This window comes from Gracilinanus agilis, chromosome 4 (genome assembly GCF_016433145.1).
Source record: "Gracilinanus agilis isolate LMUSP501 chromosome 4, AgileGrace, whole genome shotgun sequence".
NCBI classification, from domain to species: Eukaryota; Metazoa; Chordata; class Mammalia; order Didelphimorphia; family Didelphidae; genus Gracilinanus; species Gracilinanus agilis.
The window spans coordinates 448,966,544-448,988,872 of NC_058133.1; the positions used below are offsets into that span (position 1 = coordinate 448,966,544).

Sequence of the window (22,329 nt, forward strand, 5' to 3'; positions counted from 1 at the left end):
GACTGTACCACTTTTGATTAATTTATTTTTATGCTTCACCTTTTAACACTATGTTCAGGAATATAATTGTTTTTCCCCACTCCATTCCAACTTTCATGACACATAGATTTCCCTTTTTTGCACTGAATTCTTCCTGGATTTTCTAAGAATATAGAGAGTACAAATGGAAGAAATGATTTTATAGTCTAAACACGAACAAAAGTTTCTATTTAAGCTTCATTCTGATACCTATATCTAGGAAAATAGTTTTTATGTAAATATTTGGTATCAAATTAATCTTTTCTTTAAAACTTTTATACTACCCAATAAATACATATTAAGGGATGTAATTTTACTGGAGAGCCACAACAAATATTTAAAACTTTTTGATGAGATTAAAAAATGATTCTTTTAAAATTATGGCCCTGTGAAAATAAATGATATTGTCTTACCTTGGCTTAAGTAAGCAGTATAATTAGGACTAAAATTTAAGGATCAAAGAATCTCAGTTAGATGGGACCTCAGTAGCCATCTATTCCAATATATACTATCAATACAAATATATGAAAAGATAATATTAATATTTTGATTAATTATCTAACAGCTCACTTAATAGAGTATCAGTCCTAGAGTCAGGAAGACTCTGCTTCCTGAGTTCAAATCTGGCCTCAGAGATATATAATCTGCGTGATCTTGGGCAAGTCACTTAACCCTATAGGCCTAGGTTTTCTCAACTGGAGAAGAAAATAGCAAACTACTCTAATATTTTTGCCAAGAAAATCCTAAATGGGATCACAAAGCATCAGATATGATTGAAAAAATGACTGAACCAAAATTAAAAAAAAAACACCTCTATAAACATTTTCAAGGGAGAAACTTATGCTCTTGTTTCAGAATAAAGAATCTCCAAATATGTAAAGCCTCAAAGATTAATTAAAAAAAAAAGGTAAGTGCCAGTTTCTTTTTATTCTAAAGATCTTTCTTAATAAATGGGAAAGTATTTTCTAAAATAGGTGATCTTCCCTTCCCAGAATTCTCATATAACCTTTTGGTCTCTCCAATGTCCTTGTTTTTTCTAGCTATTTATGGGGGTGTTTATTCCCTGTAAGCTCTCTGAAAGTATGTACCATATTGGACTCATTTTTGTTTCTTCCTCTGTAACCAGAGAGAGCACTATGATACTTTATAACTGTTACTTGATACTAAGAAAGATTTGTGAGATCATTGGGTCAGGAGCTTCCTTTAGCTCCATAGATCTCAACTCCTCCATCTCTGCCCTTTCTATGAAGCTCTTTATCATGTCCTATCAAAAATTTTCTCAGGGGTTCTACGTAACAGACCAGAGTCCAGAATTTTTCCTGGCATTGTAATGACAACAGACAACCTGTTATGTCTCGCTCTCACCATGCACCTTGCCCATCTTCTCTCAGTGATTACATTATGCTTTCTAAGCATCTAATACTTGGTTATTGTGTAAAGTACTATAGAATGTTAAAGTTATCAGGAACTTTATGGATCATCTGGTCCAACCCATGTATTTGATAGATTAAGAAAGTCAGATTCAGAGATGGGATTTGCTCAAGGTGATATGAAAACTACTAGGGAATAAGAATTTCTTTCTCTTCTAACACAGCTTCATCTACATCAGGCTGGAGGTTGAACTCCTACCAATGGTTTGTTTTTACCAAACAGCCCTCTAAATAGGTAAGGAATTCTTGTTATATAAGACTTCATATTTCCATATGGTAGGGAGTCGTATTTTTCCTGCTGTGGATGGCCTCTCAACTTTTTGAAATCAGAACTTCTCTATGACTTGGTAAATGTTTATAAGGCTTCATTTACATAAAAATATAGAAATGGGGGAGATACATTCAAACACATCTTTGTCGAATTAACTTAAGGAGTTAAGAGTGCTGGACCTGGAATCAGGAAGACCCATCTAACCTAGGTTCAAATCTGGTCTCGGACATTAAGTAGCAGTGTGACCCTGGGCAAGTCACTTAACTCTACAATTTCCTCATCTGTAAAATGAGCTAGAGAAGGAGTTGGCAAACCATGCCAGTAATTTTGCCAAGATAACTCCAAATGGAATTATGAAGAGTTAGACAAGACTGAAAAGACAGAAAAATAAAGCATAAATTTAGTTATTTTTTGTCTTAATTTAATCATATTATTTAACTGCAGTTTTCATTTCTCACTATATCCTCCTGGATGAAATTACTCAAATTAATCTTTTTTATGGATATATGTACATTTTCAGTATATTTCATGATGCTTATTAGAGGATTTGCTGTTGATGATTACGGCTTGCATTCCCCAAGTTATAGGGCTGGACTAAAGCAGAGATACAGGGCTCAGGCTTTCAGACCGCATAGTAATTATATTATTCATGTGTTTATCCTGATAGCCATATGGAGCTCTGTCACAATTCTGTTTGATGTCACCTTTGTCTTATCCTGCTGGCCCCAGGCCAGGATACTGGGGAATTCAGTAGCTGAGCCTGCAGGTCTAAAGTGTAAATGAAAATACTATGCAAAATAAAACAGGGTAGAAAAATAGGAAGGGGGCAGGGTGTGGAAGAGCAAAATGAGATTCACTAGACCCAGCATAACATGACTCTCTGCTGAAAGGAAATAGAACTGTTTTTTTTTTTTAAGGAAAAAAAAAAAAAGCAAACCAAGAACAATTTTGTCCTACTTGCCCTTTTAGAGATTTAGTTATTTTTATTTTAAAATGGGCCTTAAATTCAGAGTGAGTTTTATCTCATATTACATAATGATCATTTTATTTTAAGCTTTCCATAATCTAACCACCACTTACCTATTAAGTCTTCTTTCACATCATTTCCCTTCATGCATTCTCTGTTCTCTCAAAATGGCCTGCCAGCTGTTGCCTTTACCCAACATTCCACCTCCCACAGGTGATCTCACATTCCGAAAGACGTTCCTTGCTCACCATCACTTCCAAAGAATCCCTATTACTACTGAAGACGCTTTTAAATACCATTTATCAAAAGTATCAGAATCAATTTTGAACCTTTATTTTCCTATCAGCCACTCCGTCAAGGTGATATGAAAACAAGAGTCCTGTAGAGAGTGAACTCAAAGTTCAAGGGAAATGAGGCACACTAAAGTGAACACATGTGGCAAAGGAATACCTTAACAGCCCTGATGCTGGAAATCCTTTCTTCTCTTTGTGGAATCTTTGCAAAGTGATCTTGACAGAAATAGGCAGGGATAAACACATGTAGTGATGGCAGGAGATCAGAAGCATCTATAAACAGTGTCTGTTGTGGGAACATACTCACCCAATAGCAATCAGATTATTTTAGCTGAAGCTTGAGTAAAATTTTAAAAACCAAAACAAAACATTGATGTTTATATAATACTTTCAGGTTGGAATAGTACCTTGCATGCTTTATCTCATTTGAACCTCACAATAAACCTGTGACAAAGGTGCTATAAGAGTTATTTCCATTTTACAGATGAGGAAACTGAGGATCAGAAAGATTAGATGAATTGTCTATGGTAAAGAGAGCTAAAAAGTGTCAGAGCCTAAATGCCAATGCCCATATTTTTGACTTTAAGTCCAGTATTCTCTCTAGAAGGCCAAAAGATTAAACTAGAGAGACCATGATAAGTTGAGGGTTTTATATTTGATTTGATGGGCATTATGAAAGGAATGCCAAGCTGGCTGCAGTGTGACACATTTTTCAACTTTTATTTCTTAAGTTAGAGAGGGTTTTTATGACCTTTACTGGTAGGGGATGTGGAATAGTCTCAATAATAAAATGACAAATTCTTAATTTTGAATTCTGGAATTATAGGCCCTAGATAAAGCAAAGAAATGAGGAGAATGGTGTTCATTATTTTAAAAGTTTTTTGTAAATTATCTTGGACTTGATAGACTGGATATGTTTAAATTTTACTGTACTTATATAGCATTTACCTGTCAATTTGTGGAACCTTATTAAATATTCCACTGACTACAATTTTACCCATATTTTAAAACTATTCCTTTTTCTATCTTCACTTTCCACTTTGGCCAGATCCTCCGTCTCATCTCTACCTGAGCACCCCAAGCTGGCTGAGCTTAAGGACTGGTTTTTGCCTTCAATAGAATAATAATTAAACAAAACATTGATGATACAATTTTCTCTTTGTCTAGCCAGGGTTCTTGACCCTCTACTGCCAAGACTGAACCTACACTAACCTTCAAAGCCTGCTTTATCCTTCAGGTGTTATCTGTGAATTTGATTCCATATCCCTTTCCTGTTATGACCTAAGTGTACTTATCTTCAATCTGAATTGCTTACCCAGTTCCAGATCCATGGCTCTCCTCATTTATCACTAATTTTTGCCTGTTTCATATTCTTGGTCCTATTTAACTGCCCTAGGTTTGGTTCCTGATCCTTTATCTACAACCTGATCCTGTCAATAGTCCTGGTCTGACACTGGAATTTTTTTTACTACATACTTAAATTTCATAATTAGTTGTTAATTAAATAACAATGAAGCTTTTAAAACTGAACATTAAAAAAAGAATTTCTCATCAAAATTCCTCTCTTCTCTCTTCTCTCCTTTCTTTTCCTTCCTTTCCCTTTTCCCTTTACTTCTACAATCTTCTGAACAATTAAGTACAACTAAAAGAATTTCTACAGTTTTTGTGTGGGTATATTTCCTCTTGGAAAAGATACTTATAAAATACATCTCTGTAGAAACTTTCTTTAATTTTATAATGAAAAAAATCTCTAATATTTGAGGATTTCTATTTGGAAAACATTTGAAACTTTGTGTGGATTCAATGTGCAGGCATAATGGTCTGATATTTTAAGAGTTCCTGTGACTAGAAAGGTATGGAAAGTCTGACCATGATTTATATTGTTCGCTGACTTCCTGAGGCAGTTTTCCCAATGCTGTTCCATTTCAGTCATATCTGAAACAAAGCACATTGGTTGTTTTTTTGTTGTTTTTTTTTATCAGGACCCAACTTACAACAAACCATGTATTGCAGCATTGTTGTTTGCCCTTTATACTTAATTTTTACATACTTTAATACAAGTAACAGCTTTTTTTTCAAGCTGTTCTTATCAAAAGTTCTGCAAGTTTTTCCAATTTAGTCCAATTTAAAAATAAATTGACTTGGGGCAGCTGGGTAGCTCAGTGGAGTGAGAGTCAGGCCTAGAGACAGGAGGTCCTAGGTTCAAACCCGGCCTCAGCCACTTCCCAGCTGTGTGACCCTGGGCAAGTCACTTGACCCCCATTGCCCACCCTTACCACTCTTCCACCTATGAGACAATACACCGAAGTACAAGGGTTAAAATAAATAAATAAATAAATAAATTGACTTGATGTAAACTATGTACTAGTTCTGTTATAATCATTCTACATAAAATAATTTGAGAAGTAGCATGGAGTAGTGAATAGAGCTGGCCAATGTGTCAGGAAGAGTTGGATGCATATCTCATTGCTTATACTTATGAACTGTGTGACCCTGAGTAAGTCTTTTAACTTAGTTTCTCTTGTAATTCTCTAAAATTATAGGTTGCTGAAAAATTGTAGGTCTGAAATGTAGAGAGATTTTTCTTCCTGGGAACTCCCTAAACCAAAGAAATCACAGATTCAGACAAAAGAAAAACCATATTAGTAATGCAATAAGAAGCAGGATGAGATAATGGATAGCTGTTCTTGGGAGACAGGGGAACCTGAGTTCAAATTCCACCTCTGACATATACACTGGCTATATAACTTGGGGCAAGAGTCTTAACTTCAGAGTTCTCCAAGTAATTTTCTAAGACTAAATTGGAGAAAAAGTTGCCCTTCCCCCCACTATTAGGGGAGGAAATTCCTCACTGGGAGGTTCCAGTGTTGATGGAATCATAGGTCCAACCCAAAAATATACCCAAAAAATGATTATACTACATATTGTAATATTATTAAATTTTTTCTATGATTATTTTTTCCTGAATGTATTCATAACACTATTTTAATTGTTTTCTTCTTGATTCAGTAATTAGCATTCCTTGTTAGCCCTTATGTAGTTCCTCCCAGCATATACCACATGGGACAAAATGCCTTATTCCAGCATCCCAGTACAGTGAAATACATGATATTTCACAGCAAACATCTGTCAGGGATATTTTTCTATAAAATAATGCAGCACAGACTAAAAAACATCAGCAGGACGTCCAGACTGTTTCAGTATTGGTTTAGATTGATTTTAGTATTGATTCTTTTGGAGAAAGCCACATTCCATTGCTATGTCTATTTTTAAGCACTATCTGTTCCAAAAAATAGAAAACCTTTGCTCATTATACATCTTTGCCCCACTCTCCCTTATGCCATCCCCAGCATGGGAAAAGGAAAAGAGTCTAGAGACCTGAATTTGCCATTTGTCTATTGTTAACCTAGCAGAGATCACATAAGAAACAGTTTAACAGGGACAAGAACCAGACAAGAAAGGAAGATCAACTGTAAGGCGGTCTGAGTTTTCGGCAAGAGAAAGAGTTTTTACCAATAGCATATGAGTTTGATTAACCATTAGTTATACTCTTGAATCCCAGGAAGCATCAGAGGCAGTCATATTTGTGTGAGTATGATCAGTAGCTGAGCAAACAGATAGAATCAAAAGTCCAAGACTAAAGCTTAGATAAGGAAGCCTAGAGAAAAGGCAGGTAAAAGGAAGGCTCTGAATTTGAGCCAAAATTTGTCCTACTCGGTTATATTCAGAAATTAAAACAACCCTTATACATCTTGTCTCCTCCCCTCCCCATCTTCCTATTAAACAACAGGAGTGAATAGTCAACACCTTGACTCTGACAAATGGCTCAGTACATAAATGGTTGTGGTTTTCCCAATGGAAATGATCCTATTCATATATAACCCCAAACTTTAATTGTATTTCTTACATACAACCTCTTTGCTACTACATGCAATTTTTTTATGTAGTGCTTATTACAACGAACTTACATGTGGGCCTCATTGTCCGGGGTAGCATTCTGTTTTTCCCCCATTGCATTTATTTACTGACTTTTTAGATTTTTCTGCCCCACGGTTATATGATTCTTGTTGTCACCTTCCTTTCTTCCCTCCCCCTTCCCAGAGTTGACAAGCAATTTCACTTGGTTATACATATATATTATCACTCAAATCCCATTTAATGGAAATGATTCTAAAGAAAATGCAACATTGTCTATTTTACCACTGGGCCTTGTAACTGAAACCTCAATCATATATTATTTCTTCTTTTTAGAATGAGAACTCCTTGAGAATAAGCATGCCTTGCTTTTCCCAGTGTGCGTCTTCCTAGTGCTCTGCCCACAGCAAGGCCTCAGGAAGGGCTTTTCCATTCATTCAAGCATTCACTGCCTTCCCAATCCAAACATTTAACATAAATTTATTATCTACTATGAGCAAAGCATTGTATAAAGCTCTAGGGAAACCAATAAAAAAAAATGGAATGACCCAATCTATACATAAATAAACATAGCATTTATATATATATGTATATATTTACATATGTATATTGTGCAATTAGAATTGTCTCCCCAAGACTCTCTTACCCAGCATCCCATTTGTGTGTTCACACTGAATGTGAACACTACGTGTGCATAAGTAGGGAGGTTATATTTTGATGTAATCCAGCCCCTCTCTCTCTTCTTCCTAGAAGGCTATGGAGGCTGAGGGCAGAGCTTGGCAGTGTAGGGGGGAAAATAAGAAACTAGGATTTGGCAACTTTGCAAGCATAGCAAAAGGTTTGAAAAAGGGTCTAGGTACATGCACGGAATTGGAAGGGCAATTCCAGAATTTGGGGAAGATATAAAACCAAGGACCAAAAACTGTTGAGAGGCTGTTTTTCCTGTTTGGCCAGGAGATGAGAGTGTCCACTTCCTGTGGCAGTTTGTAGGAGGTGACTTTCCTTTCCTGATACTCAGAGGTCCTGCAGTCTAACAAGTGAGAAAAACTGAGATTCTGTCTAAACCTGTTTCCAGTTAACATCTTCCAAATATCTCTGTGAGCTCCCAGTTCCAAGTCTGAGAGGTTTCTTGACTGAGAGTGAGTGAGAGCCAGACCCTGAAAAAAACTCTGTCTTTGGACTAGAGGCCTGTGGCTATCTTTGCAGCTAAAGAAGTTCATCAAGATTATAATAGTTCTACTCTGATGAACTTGAACTGTGTCTATCTTTAATTTAAGGACCAATCAGCTCAGAAAAGATAGCCTGGGGTTTTAGAGAGAGAGATCAGAGTAGAAAGTGTAGCTTGAAGAAATTGAAGAAGGCTTTGTGAGAGGCCCATAGAAAGGAGAAAGGAATATCTAGATTTTTAGAGTTAGGGACTTCCTTTATCCTGGTCCTCCATCATCTCCTGTTGATTTACTATAAATAAACCTATTTTACTGTTTAAAAGAAAGTCAGATTGTACTACTATTTTTTATTTCTTCTACTTCAAGTGATTACTAATAAATCTTATAAAATACAATACTTGGAGTTATTGGACATTAATTTAAATCTTACATTTCTGGTGACTAGAAGTCTTAAGCTTAGGACTCTTACTATTATCTTAGTTAAAGACATATTAGCTGTGAAAGGGAATTCTTTATTCTCTTTGTCTATTTTGAGTTAACACTTTGTTATCAAGTAAGAGAATTCACAAGTCACTTACTTGGAGAGCTCCACTCTTCTAACTCAATTAATTAGAAACTTGTGAATCTTTTGATAAGAGTTGACACTTTCAGAGGATTAGGTATGGATCCCACCGACACTGCTTCCCTGGGGTAGTGCTAGGCAGTTTGGAAGCTGTGATTGGCCTTTGTGAAGAGAGGGAAGGGGGGTGGGGGCAGCTGGGTAGCTCAGAGGAATGAGAGTCTAGGCCTAGAGATGGGAGGTCCTAGGTTCAAATCTGGCCTCAGCCACTTCTCAGCTGTGTGATCCTGGGCAAGTCACTTAACCCCCATTGCCTAGCCCTTACCACTCTTCTGCCTTGGAGCCAATACACAGTATTGACCCCAAGACAGAAGGTAAGGGTTTAAGAAAAAAAATAGAGCAGGAAGGATAAGAAGTGACTATAAAAAGTTCTGAAAGTCTTTGGCTGAGGCCGTCTTTGGCTTGAATCTTCAGCTTGGAGGATCTTGGACTGGGACTGTGGCTTGGAGCTACGACTTGGACCTCAGACTTCAACTTGGGACTCTGGCTTTTGGACTGGCACTTGGGTGAGTGAGTAACTAGCCTTCCTTTCTTGGCTTCTGGAGAGAGATTAGTTTCAGAGAGACTTTCCCCTCTTGGAGGAGGCTGTGTGGGTAGAACTCCAAGTCCTCTGGTCAAGGGTTAACAAACCCTGCCAGTCTGAGCCAAGCACTGGAGCAATATTTAGTGTGATAGCCTAGACATCTTCTCTACCCTCTTTTTGTATTTCTCTACTTTCACTCCTTCTACCTCTTTGTAAATAAAAGCTATTAAAAGTCATTTTGACTTGAACTATAATATTTTTTAATTGGCAACCACAATATTAATTTAGAATTTTCATATTTTAGCCAAAACCCTAAATTTAATTCCTTACACAGTTTTAAAAGCCTCTTCCACTCTCACTGCTTCTGCTGCTCCTCCTTCTGCTACTGCCACTTGCCACTGCCTCCCACATTTGACCAGACACTGGCTGGGGGTTCTTGAGAGCAGTTTTCTGCATGGAAGGTGAGGTATAAATCCCCTTTTCTATTACATTGCTAACACCTAAGTGCTTGCTACAGCCTTGCAACCCCGGGTGTTTCTCTTGGGCTGGTGAAGACAAACTTATGACATGTGGCATCAGCACTGACACGAATAGTCATTTTCGATGACACACAGCTGCATGCGGCTGCATACAGAGAAGTATGGGATCACATGCCAAGGATGAAACATTTGCTGTAGTGTAGAGTAGACACTCTGTATACTATAGATGACAATTCTACCTATATAAATTTACCCATTTTGTTTTATTAAATACAGTTATATATTACAATTATACATTTTTGTTATTTAAACTATAAATATCATAAAATTATGTTTTTTTTCTTGAGTTGTGCTCAGTTTTTGGCAAATTTTGACACACCAAGATCAAAAAGTTGCCCATCATTGTCTTAGGTGATAATTAGCCTCCTAAAGGTTTTTACCTGAGGAGAGGCTTCTATCCACTTAACTCCTTGTCCATATATCTGGGGAGAGCAATCAAAGGGAGCAGCAGTCCCCTGCCCATGTGGCAGTGGAAACAAGTGGCTCCCTGGCATTTTTGCCCGTAGAGGGGAGGGGAAGGAAGGTTACTCTTCCAAACCTCTTAACTTTACTCTGAGCCAATACATACTGGGGTAGTGCCACATCTGGACAGTAAGTAGAATTGTAACTGATTTAATAATTTTATGTAAAAGCATGGCCCACTCTATGAAAGAGCAGTGCATTACCATGGTTTTAGGATGTCTTTTCTTACTATTGTTCCTGGGAGTACTTGTACTGATTGGATACTTTGAAATTTATCCATTCCTCCCCAAGAAAAAACAACTGAAGTATATCTTGAGTATTCCCAAGATGCAGAAGGGAGATTCTACCCAGTATCTGCAAAACATCCAATATGGGGTTCATCTACATTATGCTTAGTGTGGAAATCCCCCTCAGTATGGGGAACCCCAGAAGTGTGACCAAAGGAATCTAGACAGATGATGATACTTGGGAGGGGAAGGAACCTCAATGAGTCTAGAGGTGAATTTTAAGCCTTTTCAGACTCCATTGCTTTATTGATATTAGCTATTTCAGTTTGTTCCCCTCCAAATAGTGAAGAAGTCTCTGTAAAGCAGCTATCAGAATAAGAGAAGAGAACTCTTGGACTGATTGCTCACATGTAAAAACTATTAACACTGAGTGCCTGTATCCTGTAACACTTGTTGTATTTGCTGATTAATTGCTTTGAAATTCAAAAGTTTTTAAGTTCACATAGTAATCTAATCTAATATATTCCGTTATACTATGTCATTTTCAGCTGCTGTGTTTTAGTCAATAGCTATATGTTCTGTTACATTGTTTTTATTTTTACCCTCCCCCTATGACTAGTCTGGAGAAAATACCATCATAAAAATCCATAAACAACTTGGATAAACCCTTTTCCATGGCAAAATCATAGATCTTTATGGATGCTGGGTTTATCACCAGATCCATCTAGGTCACATGTTGCCTTCACAGCCTTTTGTTCCTTTTTGCCTTTGTTAATTGTCACATAGATGATGATGAATGGACTCCATCAAACTGGTTACAACCTGTATACAACCTTTGGAGAATTTAATGAGCTAAAAATTTCATTTGATTTTAAGGGGTCTTCAGAAGTGATTTTCAGATATCTAGTAGCACCACTACTTCTGACTGATCATTTGCCTACCTTTGACTTATTTGTAACAAGAAGTAAGGATCCATTTAGAAGGTGAAGTGAAGTGAAATAGCACTGTTGTATTCCCCACCTTTGCATTTATAAAAATGTAATGAATGAGACATCAGAAGTGATTTTCACTATTGTTTTCTTCTCCTCCACATTGCAATGGATGAGACATATAAATACATAACTTTTACGACTGTTATAATCTCATACCAGAGGAGAGAGGTTTCCCAAGGGGCTTGGTTACCTTGTGATGAGTTATAATCTCATCCAGGAGATGGGAAGGATTTCCCAAGGGATTTGGTAATCCCTGGATGGCTCCCAGAGGGAGAATTTTCCCATGGAGTCTAGTGGCTCCTGGATGGGTTTTATATTTGTAACTCTTTGGCTTATTCTACCCTTCTACCAGAATGATCTCTTGGTGACATTTTAGATCCAAAAGGTTTTCATTAGCAGTGCAGTGGCTTTTTTTTCTGGTTTCTCCTGCCACATTTTGGAATGATGGGAGTAATAGACTGTTAGAAATATCTTTGCTGGGGCAGCTGGGTAGCTCAGTAGATTGAGAGTCAGGCCTAGAGACAGGAGGTTCTAGGTTCAAATCTGGCCTCAGACACTTCCCAGCTGTGTGATCCTGGGCAAGTCACTTGACCCCCCATTGCCCACCCTTACCACTCTTCCACCTAGGAGCCAATACACAGAAGTTAAGCATTTAAAAAAAAATTAAAAAAAAAAAAGAAATATCTTTGTCAAGGTTGAAAGATTGGCTAGAGCTGGAGAATTTGTGATAAGTATCCATGAGCTTCAAAGGTTTTCTAAATGTCACACAACAAGTGGCTATAGAGACTCATATGAATCCTAATGATAGTGGATTTGATTGCTATTGTCATTAACTGGACTATTATGGTTTTCTGGATTTTGGTACTTCTTTGAAAATGCATTAGATTCTGTACTACTGTTTTAAAAAGCTGTTACTTGGTGAAAATCATGTGCACTCACATTGTGCATCATGGCCAAGTTAAAAAGGAAATGGATCTCATTGTTGGGTGAGAAACTATAGAGAGCCAGCTCTATATACTGACAGGGTTTTGAATGGCCTGTGGTGGTGTTGGATGATAAAAGGATGAAACAGATTGGAAGCAACAGCTAATGGCAGCTCAAAGGTACTCCAAGGTACCATGGAGTCACAAGTTTAATATATACTAAATTCAAACCCCATTTCACCCAAAGGCACAAAGAAAGTTTTCACAGCTCCACAGAAATTTCAATTAGATAATATAAGGAGCCTCAGTGGCTTCAAGGTGAAGATAAGCCCAAGGCTGAATTCCAGCAGCCTTATTATCAGATAGCTAATTCCAGGATACTTTTCACGGGCAGAAAGCCTCTGCTAGATGAGGTTTTGTCTAATTTTGACCTTGACTGTCTAGAATCAGTTTTGAGCCCAAGCAGCTTAATTTTCTGCCATTTTGACCAAGAGAGAAACTGTTAACCTCTTAACTTCTGGTTTGCTAAGACCTTAAAGTTTTCCAATAAGACTATAATATTTTCCAATAAGAAAAGGTGTGGCTTAGAAAAGGAGTCAAAAGAGGAGTCTCAGGTTTTTATCTTATATAGCCCATCCTATCTGGTTCTGACTTAGAGCAGAAAGGTCAAGGCACACCTTTGCCAGATTGCATTGATCTTTTGATGGGGTTCAGATAAAATATCTATTATAGACTCTATTTCTCTTAATGACTTTCAATTAGCCTCCTGGAGGGGTCAAATTGTTTTTGGATTAACCAACCTGCTGGTACCAGAGCTTTTCAGGGCTTAGATTACCAGGACCAATCAAAAAGACTATCTCAGCCTGGATTGGTCACATAGGGAATCCAGATAAAAGGCCCTATCCACGACCCTATTTCTCCAATTAGCCTTCTACATATTCACCATTTTCTTTTAAATTGAAGTGATTTATTATACAGCAAAAACTTTTATTAATGAAAGGAGTCATAGAGAGTGGTCACAGCCATCAGCTATAGAGATCTTGTAAACTACAGCTGGTTCTGATGGGATCCGTAGATTATACTGACAGACCATGTGTGTCTATTGCTCCTAACAAGAAACCTTTGTATTGTGCTTCTACTTGGCTGATACCTTTTCATGGAATGTGAACTATATATTTTTTATTTTTAAAAAACTTTTATTATTGTTTTTCCTTGTGTGTGCAATAGAGCATTTGAGTTTTCTTCTTTCTCTCATTTTTTGTACTTGAAGCATATGTTACCAGTATTAATGGTTTTTTGATTTTGCACTAGAATAAGTTTAAAATGTCCATTAGCCCTAATGTCAATGCCTACCCAAAAGCTTTAGACTGTGGAAACCTGCCATTGATTGTTAAATATTATGGGACTTTGATTAATTATTATGTCTGATTCCAAGAGAAGGGATCACAAAAGAACCACTGCACAGTGCCAAGAAGCACAATGTCAAGGAGACCAATCAATCCTGGTGGGATTGAGGGGATTCTGCACCAAAATAGAGGACTTGAACTTATTTTTGGGTTCAAGGAACCCAAACAGCTGTTTGACAACATCAGATACAGGATTTCCCTGTGCCAGATTCAAACAAAGTACCTCAGTTTGGCTGCCATTTTGGTTCCTCTATCCCTGTGAGGGAAGGCAAAATCAGACCAGGGAATGCTATTTTCCATATTCTGCTTCAAAATCTAGTCTTTTTTCTCTCTCTTTCATAGTATGGCAATTTTCTGTAGTCCTGGCTGCTGATTGGGTAAGTGCATAATTGCTACTATGGACTTGTAAGACATACATCATTTTACTCAGGCCCTAATTCGAGTAACTGTTATGGGCTTACTCTTCCTTACTTAGAATTTTACACATGAGATTTTGATATTTTATGTTTCATTCAGAAATTGCTTTTTTCTCTTTTATTTGTTTTTTTATGTTTTTGATTTTCTTTTGACAATTGATTCATATACTTCATAACTCAGCCATGTATCCCAAAGTGATCCATGTGTTGGTCAAAACCTTCCTAAGGGTGGATTGTATTATTGTCATAAAATTCTAGGTTTATTCAAATTTTTCTCATTTGAGAATAATTTTAGGATATGAAACTTGTTACCCCCCACATCAAGAAAGTGAACTATTTGGAGAAGGTACCATAAAGAAGCCTGCAGAAACCACACACTGCACCAAAAGATCCAGAATGAACTTTGGGTATAGTGAATTGAACTGTGGGGGGTTGAATGCATTTATTTTGAATGTAAACTCTTATGCCAAAGGGGATTGCCTCTTAATTGGCTTTTATTCAATGTGCCTGGCTACTATTGGTTTTGCTTTCTCTCTTTTTTATTTCTCTCTTATCCCCAAATTATTGTAATTTCCCATTAGAAAATACAATATTGTATGTACCTCTAGTTAAAAATCTTTAGAGATATAAATTGGCTATGTGTAATGATTTATTGGGGAAAGCAGGCATGTATATCTGGGAGATTTCTACATGCTCATTTCCCAATAGAATCACAGGGGGAATTGTGTAATTAGAATCTGCTCCCCAGGACTCCCTTACCCAGCATTTCATTTGCATGCTTATGCTGAAAATGAACACTACATGAGTGTGTATGTGCATAGGGAGGATGTAACCCCACTCCTCTCTTTCTTCCTTCTGGAATGTGACTATGGAGGCTGTGGGGAGAGCTTGCCAGGAAAGCTTACTCACATGGTCATACTTAAGCTTTGTACTTCTTTTTTAAAATTTCTTCTACTTCAAATGATTACTAATAAATCTTATAAAATATCCTTGGAGTTATTGGACATTAATTTAAATTTAACAATATATAATATAAAACATAGCTTGAGGAGCGAGAGAACTAATTGATGGGAGAAATAAGGAAGCCCTCATGGAAGAGGTAGGCTCTGACCTGAACCATGAAGAGAGATGAGAATTTTGAGAACTGTAAATGAGACAATGCTTCTTTCCAATTATAATTGATACCATGGACAAATGCATAGAAGTGGGACATGAAGTCACAGCTAGTAGTCCAACTTGTCTAGACCAAAAGTCTATACTATAACAGGTTCTGGAGGGAATGATGCTGTAATGTGGCACTGGAGGACAGTCACTATGACATGGAGAGTCTCAGATATTACCCTGATGCCAAGCTTGTGAGCTTGATATCTGAGCTTGTGAACCACTTTTACCAAGACTTCTAGAATAACAAAGAAAGGTAAGGTATTATGTTATATGTCAATGAACCTCTTAGATCTGGGCTCTCGAATATTCTTATGGTGCTGGAGCATTAGAGCTTCCATATCATAAATATGGCTGAAGCTGTATCTAAATCTGTTTCATCATAGATTCCACCCTTCCCACAACCAACCCTTCAGCACAGGGCAGTCAATACCAGAGAGACACTTAGGGAAAGAGTATGTAGGAATCTTCATTGCTCCAAGTTGCTCACTCCACCAGAGGAGATACACAAAACTATAACAGAAGGAAGTTTTTTCTTGGGAAAGATAAACAATATCTTCTCATTTTATCTGACTGTTGCTTTCATGCTTTTAACAATCTGGACCACTTAAAAATTTATCTGCCTAATCGAATTCACTGGCAGCAATGGCTATCTTTCTGCATCCATAAATGTCCCTGGTGGTACAGCCCTTTTGCATCACTGCAATGATGTTATAATGTAGGACTATCCACCACTTTTCTGATTACCATGCTAACACATATATTACTATTCTCTCTATTGTTGTCAGACACTACAAACACCTGACTGGATTTAGTCCTACTACAACTCAGAAGCTCTGAGTTCCTGTTATTTACCAGCCACCAAAGGTTCCAACAAGGCTGGAAAGGACGTAGTTATGTATTAAGCTGAGAGTTTCTGATTTTTGGAAAAGGTATAAGAAGATAGGGCATAAGACAGATATAACAATGGAAGGAGGGTCTCTCTACAAGGACCAAAATTAGTAAGTACTAGATCAAGAAGTTCTGGTATTCTTTTCTTTTGTACTGTATTATTCTATGGAGGAACTAGGTTGTACAGTGGAAAGAGCTCTGGGGTTAGAATCAGTAAGATTCATCTTTATGAATTCAAATATGGGCTCAGACACTTAGTAGTTGTATTATCTTGGACAAATAATTTAGCCTTTTTGCCTCAGTTTCTCACCTATAAAATGAGCTGGAGAAGGAAATGACCACTCCAGGGTCTTTGCCAAGAAAAACCCAAATAGAGTCAGGCAGAGTTGGGCACAATTGAAAAATGACTGAATAATAACAAATATATTCTATAGAAAATATTCTGGCAAAAAAAATTAGGCAAATGCTACAAAATTACACATCACTTTCAAGATTATATTTTCATAGATCAGTTGTTTCACATTAATCACTGATTTATTGCATGTATTAATAGAAATTCAAGGCTTTTAAAAAAGCACACAATCTAGTATGGGATGATTCATGGATATTTATAGATATGAGGTGGAAGAGGTATAGTTCGATAGCAATTTGTCTGAAAAAAGTATTTGATAATACTTTTAGTGGTTTGCACGCTCAATAAAAGTCAGTATTGAGATAGGACAGCTGACAGACCCTAGAACCAAAGCCTCTTTTCTCCTTCCCCCTTCCCTAGTGAAACCGGTAGCCTCCTCCTCCCCTTCCCCCACTCCCCTATTCCAACCTCCCCCTCCACCCCCAGCACCTATCCAAACTGTGAGACAAAGCCCCAGTAAAACCTGGAGGAACATCAGGATTTTGCTGTCAGGCTAGACAAATGGCCTCCTTCATCACAAGTACCCAACTTTGACCAATAGGGTCAATCCAGGTTATCTCATCCCAGACCACTACCCTATAAAGATTGCCCCCTTCTCCACCCAGGTGGAGAACTCTAGCCATCTGAAGTTTATGGGCCTCTCCCTTGCTCTTCCTTCTTCCTCCCCACCCCCTTCCTTTCTCACAATAAAGCCTTGCTGCATTACTCAACTCTTCATCTCATTTGCCTCAGGTTGGATCCCTTGTCAGCCAGGTCTGACAATAGTTAAAAAAATGTAATGTATTTTTTAGTATTCATTAAGAGAGGTCTAGTTTGCAGGAATAAAGAACTGATAGCCCCTCTGTAATTCCACCATGGTCAGATAGCATTGTAACATTACCTTTAGTTTTGTTTATCAAATTTGGGATTGGATAAAAAAAATGTCCCAAAGAGAATAGCTGGCCTAATGAAGCAACTCAAATTCATGCTCTATGGGGATCAATTGGGTATATCTGTCTTGAATAAAGAAAAGACATTGTGGAAACATAACTATCTCTGAGTATCTGAAGAGTAGATAAGTGGAGAAAAAAAGATGATTTTCTAACTGAGCATAATTCAAGATTGCTCCCCAAAATGGTTGGATCAATTCACAGTTCTACCAAGAGTCTATTATTGAGAGGCAGCTGGGCAGCTCAGTGGATTGAGAGTCAGGCCTAGAGACGGGAGGTCCTAGGTTCAAATCTGACCTCAGACACTTCCCAGCTGTGCAACCCTGGACAAGTCACTTGACCCTTATTGCCCACTCTTACCATTTTTCCACTTATGAGCCAATACACAGAAGTTGAGGGTTTAAAAAAAAAAAAGTCTATTACTGACCCCATTTTCCCACATCCCTTCCAACATTTGTCATTTTGCCCTATTATCATTTTAGCCAATCTGATAAGTGTGAGATGATATCTCAGAGTTGTTTTGATCTGCATTTCTCTAATTAATAATGATTTAAAATTAAAATTTTCCATTCAAGTCTACTGACCATTTATACATGTTCCAAAATTTCTATAGCAGTTCTCTTTGGGTGGCAAAGAACTGGAAACTGAAGGGATGCCCATCAATTAAGCAGTGGCTAAGCAAATTCTGGCACATGATCATGATGGAATACCACCGTGCCATTAGAAATGATGAGCAGGTTTATTTTGGTTGGTTAAAAACATGGAAAAGTCTACATGAAGTTATAAAGTTATAAAAAGTGAAATGAAAAGAACCAAATGAATATTATATACAGCTACAGAACTATTGTTTGAAGAATGACTTATGTATACCCACTTCTAGAGAAAGAACTGATAAGCAGAAAAAAGCAAACATGGTTTTGTATACACATATATCTTTTTGACAAATGGTGCCTTCTCTAATAGGGGAAGAGAGGAAGGGTGCGGAGTTAACTGATTATTTTAATGTAACAAACAAACAAATTAATTTTAAATTTTTTTTTAACCCTTGTACTTCGGTGTATTGTCTCATAGGTGGAAGATTGGTAAGGGTGGGCAATGGGGGTCAAGTGACTTGCCCAGGGTCACACAGCTGGGAAGTGGCTGAGGCTGGGTTTGAACCTAGGACCTCCTGTCTCTAGGCCTGACTCTCACTCCACTGAGCTACCCAGCTGCCCCCCAAATTAATTTTAATTTTAAAAATTGTTTAGAAGATACTTGTTCCTTTTGGCTCACAGAAGGCGAGATTAATGGCAGTGGGTAGAAATTGCGAAGAGGTAAATTTAGGTTTGGCGTGAAGGAAAAAAAAAAAGAGCTTTCTCTCTGGAAATATTCCAAAGTGGAAAGGATAATCTTTGCAAGTAGTGAGTTTCCCAACACTGGTGGTCTTTAATCAGAATTGAATGACCACTTATTAGGTCTGATGTAGGGGAGACTGCAGGTACAAGATTGGCCTGGGTAGCTTCTAACATCCCTTTTAATTCAGAGATCTGCGAATTGAAAGAAACCATTTAATTCCTTCCATGAAATGCCTTAAAGTCACAAATTTCTACCATTTCTAGTTCTTTAAAATTACATAGAACTGACAAATAAACTGAAGTAACCGTTGGGGATAAAAAGAAAATTCTATCTTCCTGTGACATGAAAAGAAATGAGCCTTTCTCAGAAGAGTAATCAGTTCTTTGATTATTAATGTGCTTGTTCCTAGACTGACTAATGAATAGCATTCTTAGTTGGTCTGGCCTTTTCATTTTCTTCAGTATTGTTATCTACATCACCATGACACATATAGCATTAGTACAATTTTGACTACATCCCTTTTTGATGCTACCTAGTAGGTTTCAGAGCTTTGTGTTTTTTTTTTTTTTTTAATTTTTGCCTACTAGGCAAAAAAAAAGTTTTTTAAGAAAAAAATGTCCTTTCTTCTGGTATTATTGTCCTATGTAGTACATATTCTACATTTCACCAGGTAGAATCAATTAAATAATTCACAGGTCTTGTTTTAACTTTTATTTTTTAAAAACCCTCATCTTCTGTCTTATAATCAGTACTATGTATTGGTTCTAAGGCAGAAGAATGATAAGGTCAAGGTAATGGGGGTTAAGTGACTCACCCAGGGTCACACATCTAGGAAGTGTCTGAGGCCAGATTTGAACCTAGGACCTCCTGTCTCTAGGCCTGGCTCTCAAACCACCGAGCCACCTAGCTGCCCCCTTGTTTTAACTTCTAATCAAAGCTAAAACAATCACTTTGGATATAAAAGGCCCAGAATAATAAGAAGAGATAGAAAGAACAAGGCATTCTGTTCTGTAGATCAAGAGGAACTGTATAAAGGCAAACAAGAAATGCTAACTACTGGATCAAGAAGAAAGAACTAAAAAGTAGTATTGGGCATAGAGAATATATTAATTTGATTTATGGGATTAAGAAGACCTAAGCACAAAGATCTTGATAAAATGTAGTACCTGATAAGAGGGAACAAAGAGGTATTAGGGTAAGAGGAAGTCATAAACCTATATAAGAATAGAGAAAGGGGCAGCTGGGTAGCTCAGTGGAGTGAGAGTCAGGCCTAGAGACGGGAGGTCCTAGGTTCAAACCCGGCCTCAGCCACTTCCCAGCTGTGTGACCCTGGGCAAGTCACTTGACCCCCATTGCCCACCCTTACCACTCTTCCACCTATGAGACAATACACCAAAGTACAAAGGTTTAAAAAAAAAAAAGAATAGAGAAAGAGTAGAGGGATTTGTGTATTTCCTTAAAGGAAAGAGACATCTTGGAAAATGAGAGAACCAATAAAAGACTTTAAAGAAATTAGACAAACCTCTAGTGGTGGTGCATGCCTCTAATCTCTTCCAATCGGAGAGGTTGAGGCTGGTGGATCACATGAGCTAGGGAGTTCTGGACTGTTGAATGGCTAAAGTCAAATTGGGTATCCATATTGTGTGGCATCAATGTGGTGAGAACCTGAAAGTGTAGATGACCATGAGGAGGGCAGGCAACTGCCCCAAGCCAGGACCACAGCAAGTCAAAGCTTTCATTCTGATGAACAGTGAAATCAAGTCTTTGAATGAACACTATGCTTCTAGCTTAAATGAAGTAAAGAACCAATTAAAAAAAAAAGTTCAGTGTTTTCTTTCTTCAGAGGGGAAAACTGAGGCTCAAGAGATGTTATAAGTAAAGTTAAGTGTGTTTGCAGGGAAAGCAGAATAAGGAATTCTAGAATTCTACTGGGGAGTCAGTTAGCCTGGTGCTGATTCATTCTTTCTCTCTGGTGTTCACCTAGAGGGGAACTGGCTACCTGCTTTTACTGGCTGTTATATCTGAACTTCTCCATCCTAACTGCTTCCCTGTTACTTGATTGAAACATCTACTGAGCTTCCTGTACAGCTGAGCCATCTGTCTGTGAGAATTTGGTTTGCGTCCTTTAGGATCCCAAACCCCTGTCCTGCCTAGCTGCCTAACTACCTCCATTACCACCAAAAGGGGGTTGGTTTGGGTTAGTGTTGGATATTTATATTGGGGTCTGGGTCACTAGACAGAGAGGTGAGCTCATTTTAGCTAAATCCACGAAGACTACTGGTGACAGGACATTTTGATCTTGTGGGGTTTAGATAGAAAACCTTAGCTTAAGTTTGTCCAAATCCATTCTTACCTTTCCCTTGTTAATAATTAAACGACTTTATTTAACATCTTAGTGGGTGTGTGTGTGTCATCTCAGAGTTTGGCTCTACCAGCACTGGGTTCTGTTAGCCTTCCCAGAACCAGGCTACTCTTCTGATACTGACCTAAATAACATCCAATCCTAACTCCCAAACCCTCACTTTTATTTCAGAGAGGACCTAATCAAATCCCACAGCAACTTAATGTCAGAGTGAGAACTTAACACTGGGTTTCCTACATACTAGTCCATCTACTACACCTTATAATTTTATCTCATCTTGGCCACTACATCCACCTCCCTGCCACACCAAGATAGTAAGTGAAAACTGGTGAGCGTGTGGAGTGAAGCTCTGCCAGCCTGCTGAAGTCCTTTTCCCTAAAAAAAGAAAAAAAAACACTCAAATTATGTGTGTTAATTCATCACCTTCCTCTGACTATTACTATCTCTTTTACTTCCTGCAAAAAAATCCAGTTGCTATCAAACAAAAGTAAACAGAGGAAGACTTTTTGAGAATTTTATTAATTTATTTGTTTGATGGTTACATTAAAATCCCCAGATATCTCTCTCCATCCTTCCCCTCCCTGCCCTAGAGAAGATATCATTTGACCATATATATATATATATACTGTATCTTTTGCGTTTCTATTTCTTGGTTCTTCCTCTGGAGGTAGACATTAACAATTTATTCTACAAACACTAATTCTGTAGTTGCATATAATGTTCTCTTGGTTCTATTCATTTCTCTTTTCATAATTTCATGTAGGCCTTTCCATTATTTTAAAAAAAATGAACCTGCTCAACATGTCTTATAGGGCAGTAGTATTCCATCACAATCATATGTTTTTGTTTTTGTTTTTTACTATAGCTAATTAAAGACTGTGTACTGAGGTGTAAAGTAATTTCAGTAGTCATTGGTGGAAGGAATACTCACAGCATTATAATTATAAAATGATGTATTTAGGGAAACATTCATCTCTGACTTTTAGTACATCATCCATAGTTTTCAGACAAGACATATAGGATCCTTGAGATGTACAATTATGAGAAAACTTTATTTCAGTCTTAGGATCTG

At 37.5% G+C, this 22,329-nt stretch overlaps 1 protein-coding gene across 1 annotated transcript in view; it reads left to right on the forward strand.

The window, feature by feature from the left end:
- The first annotated feature begins 1,632 nt into the window (after positions 1–1,632).
- Positions 1,633–22,329, forward strand: part of S1PR1 (sphingosine-1-phosphate receptor 1) — a 60,108-nt gene continuing 39,411 nt past the window's right edge. The window contains exon 1 of the mRNA XM_044672160.1: positions 1,633–1,683. The gene's annotated coding sequence lies outside the window, so the exon portion shown is untranslated. The remainder of the gene's footprint in view (positions 1,684–22,329) is intronic.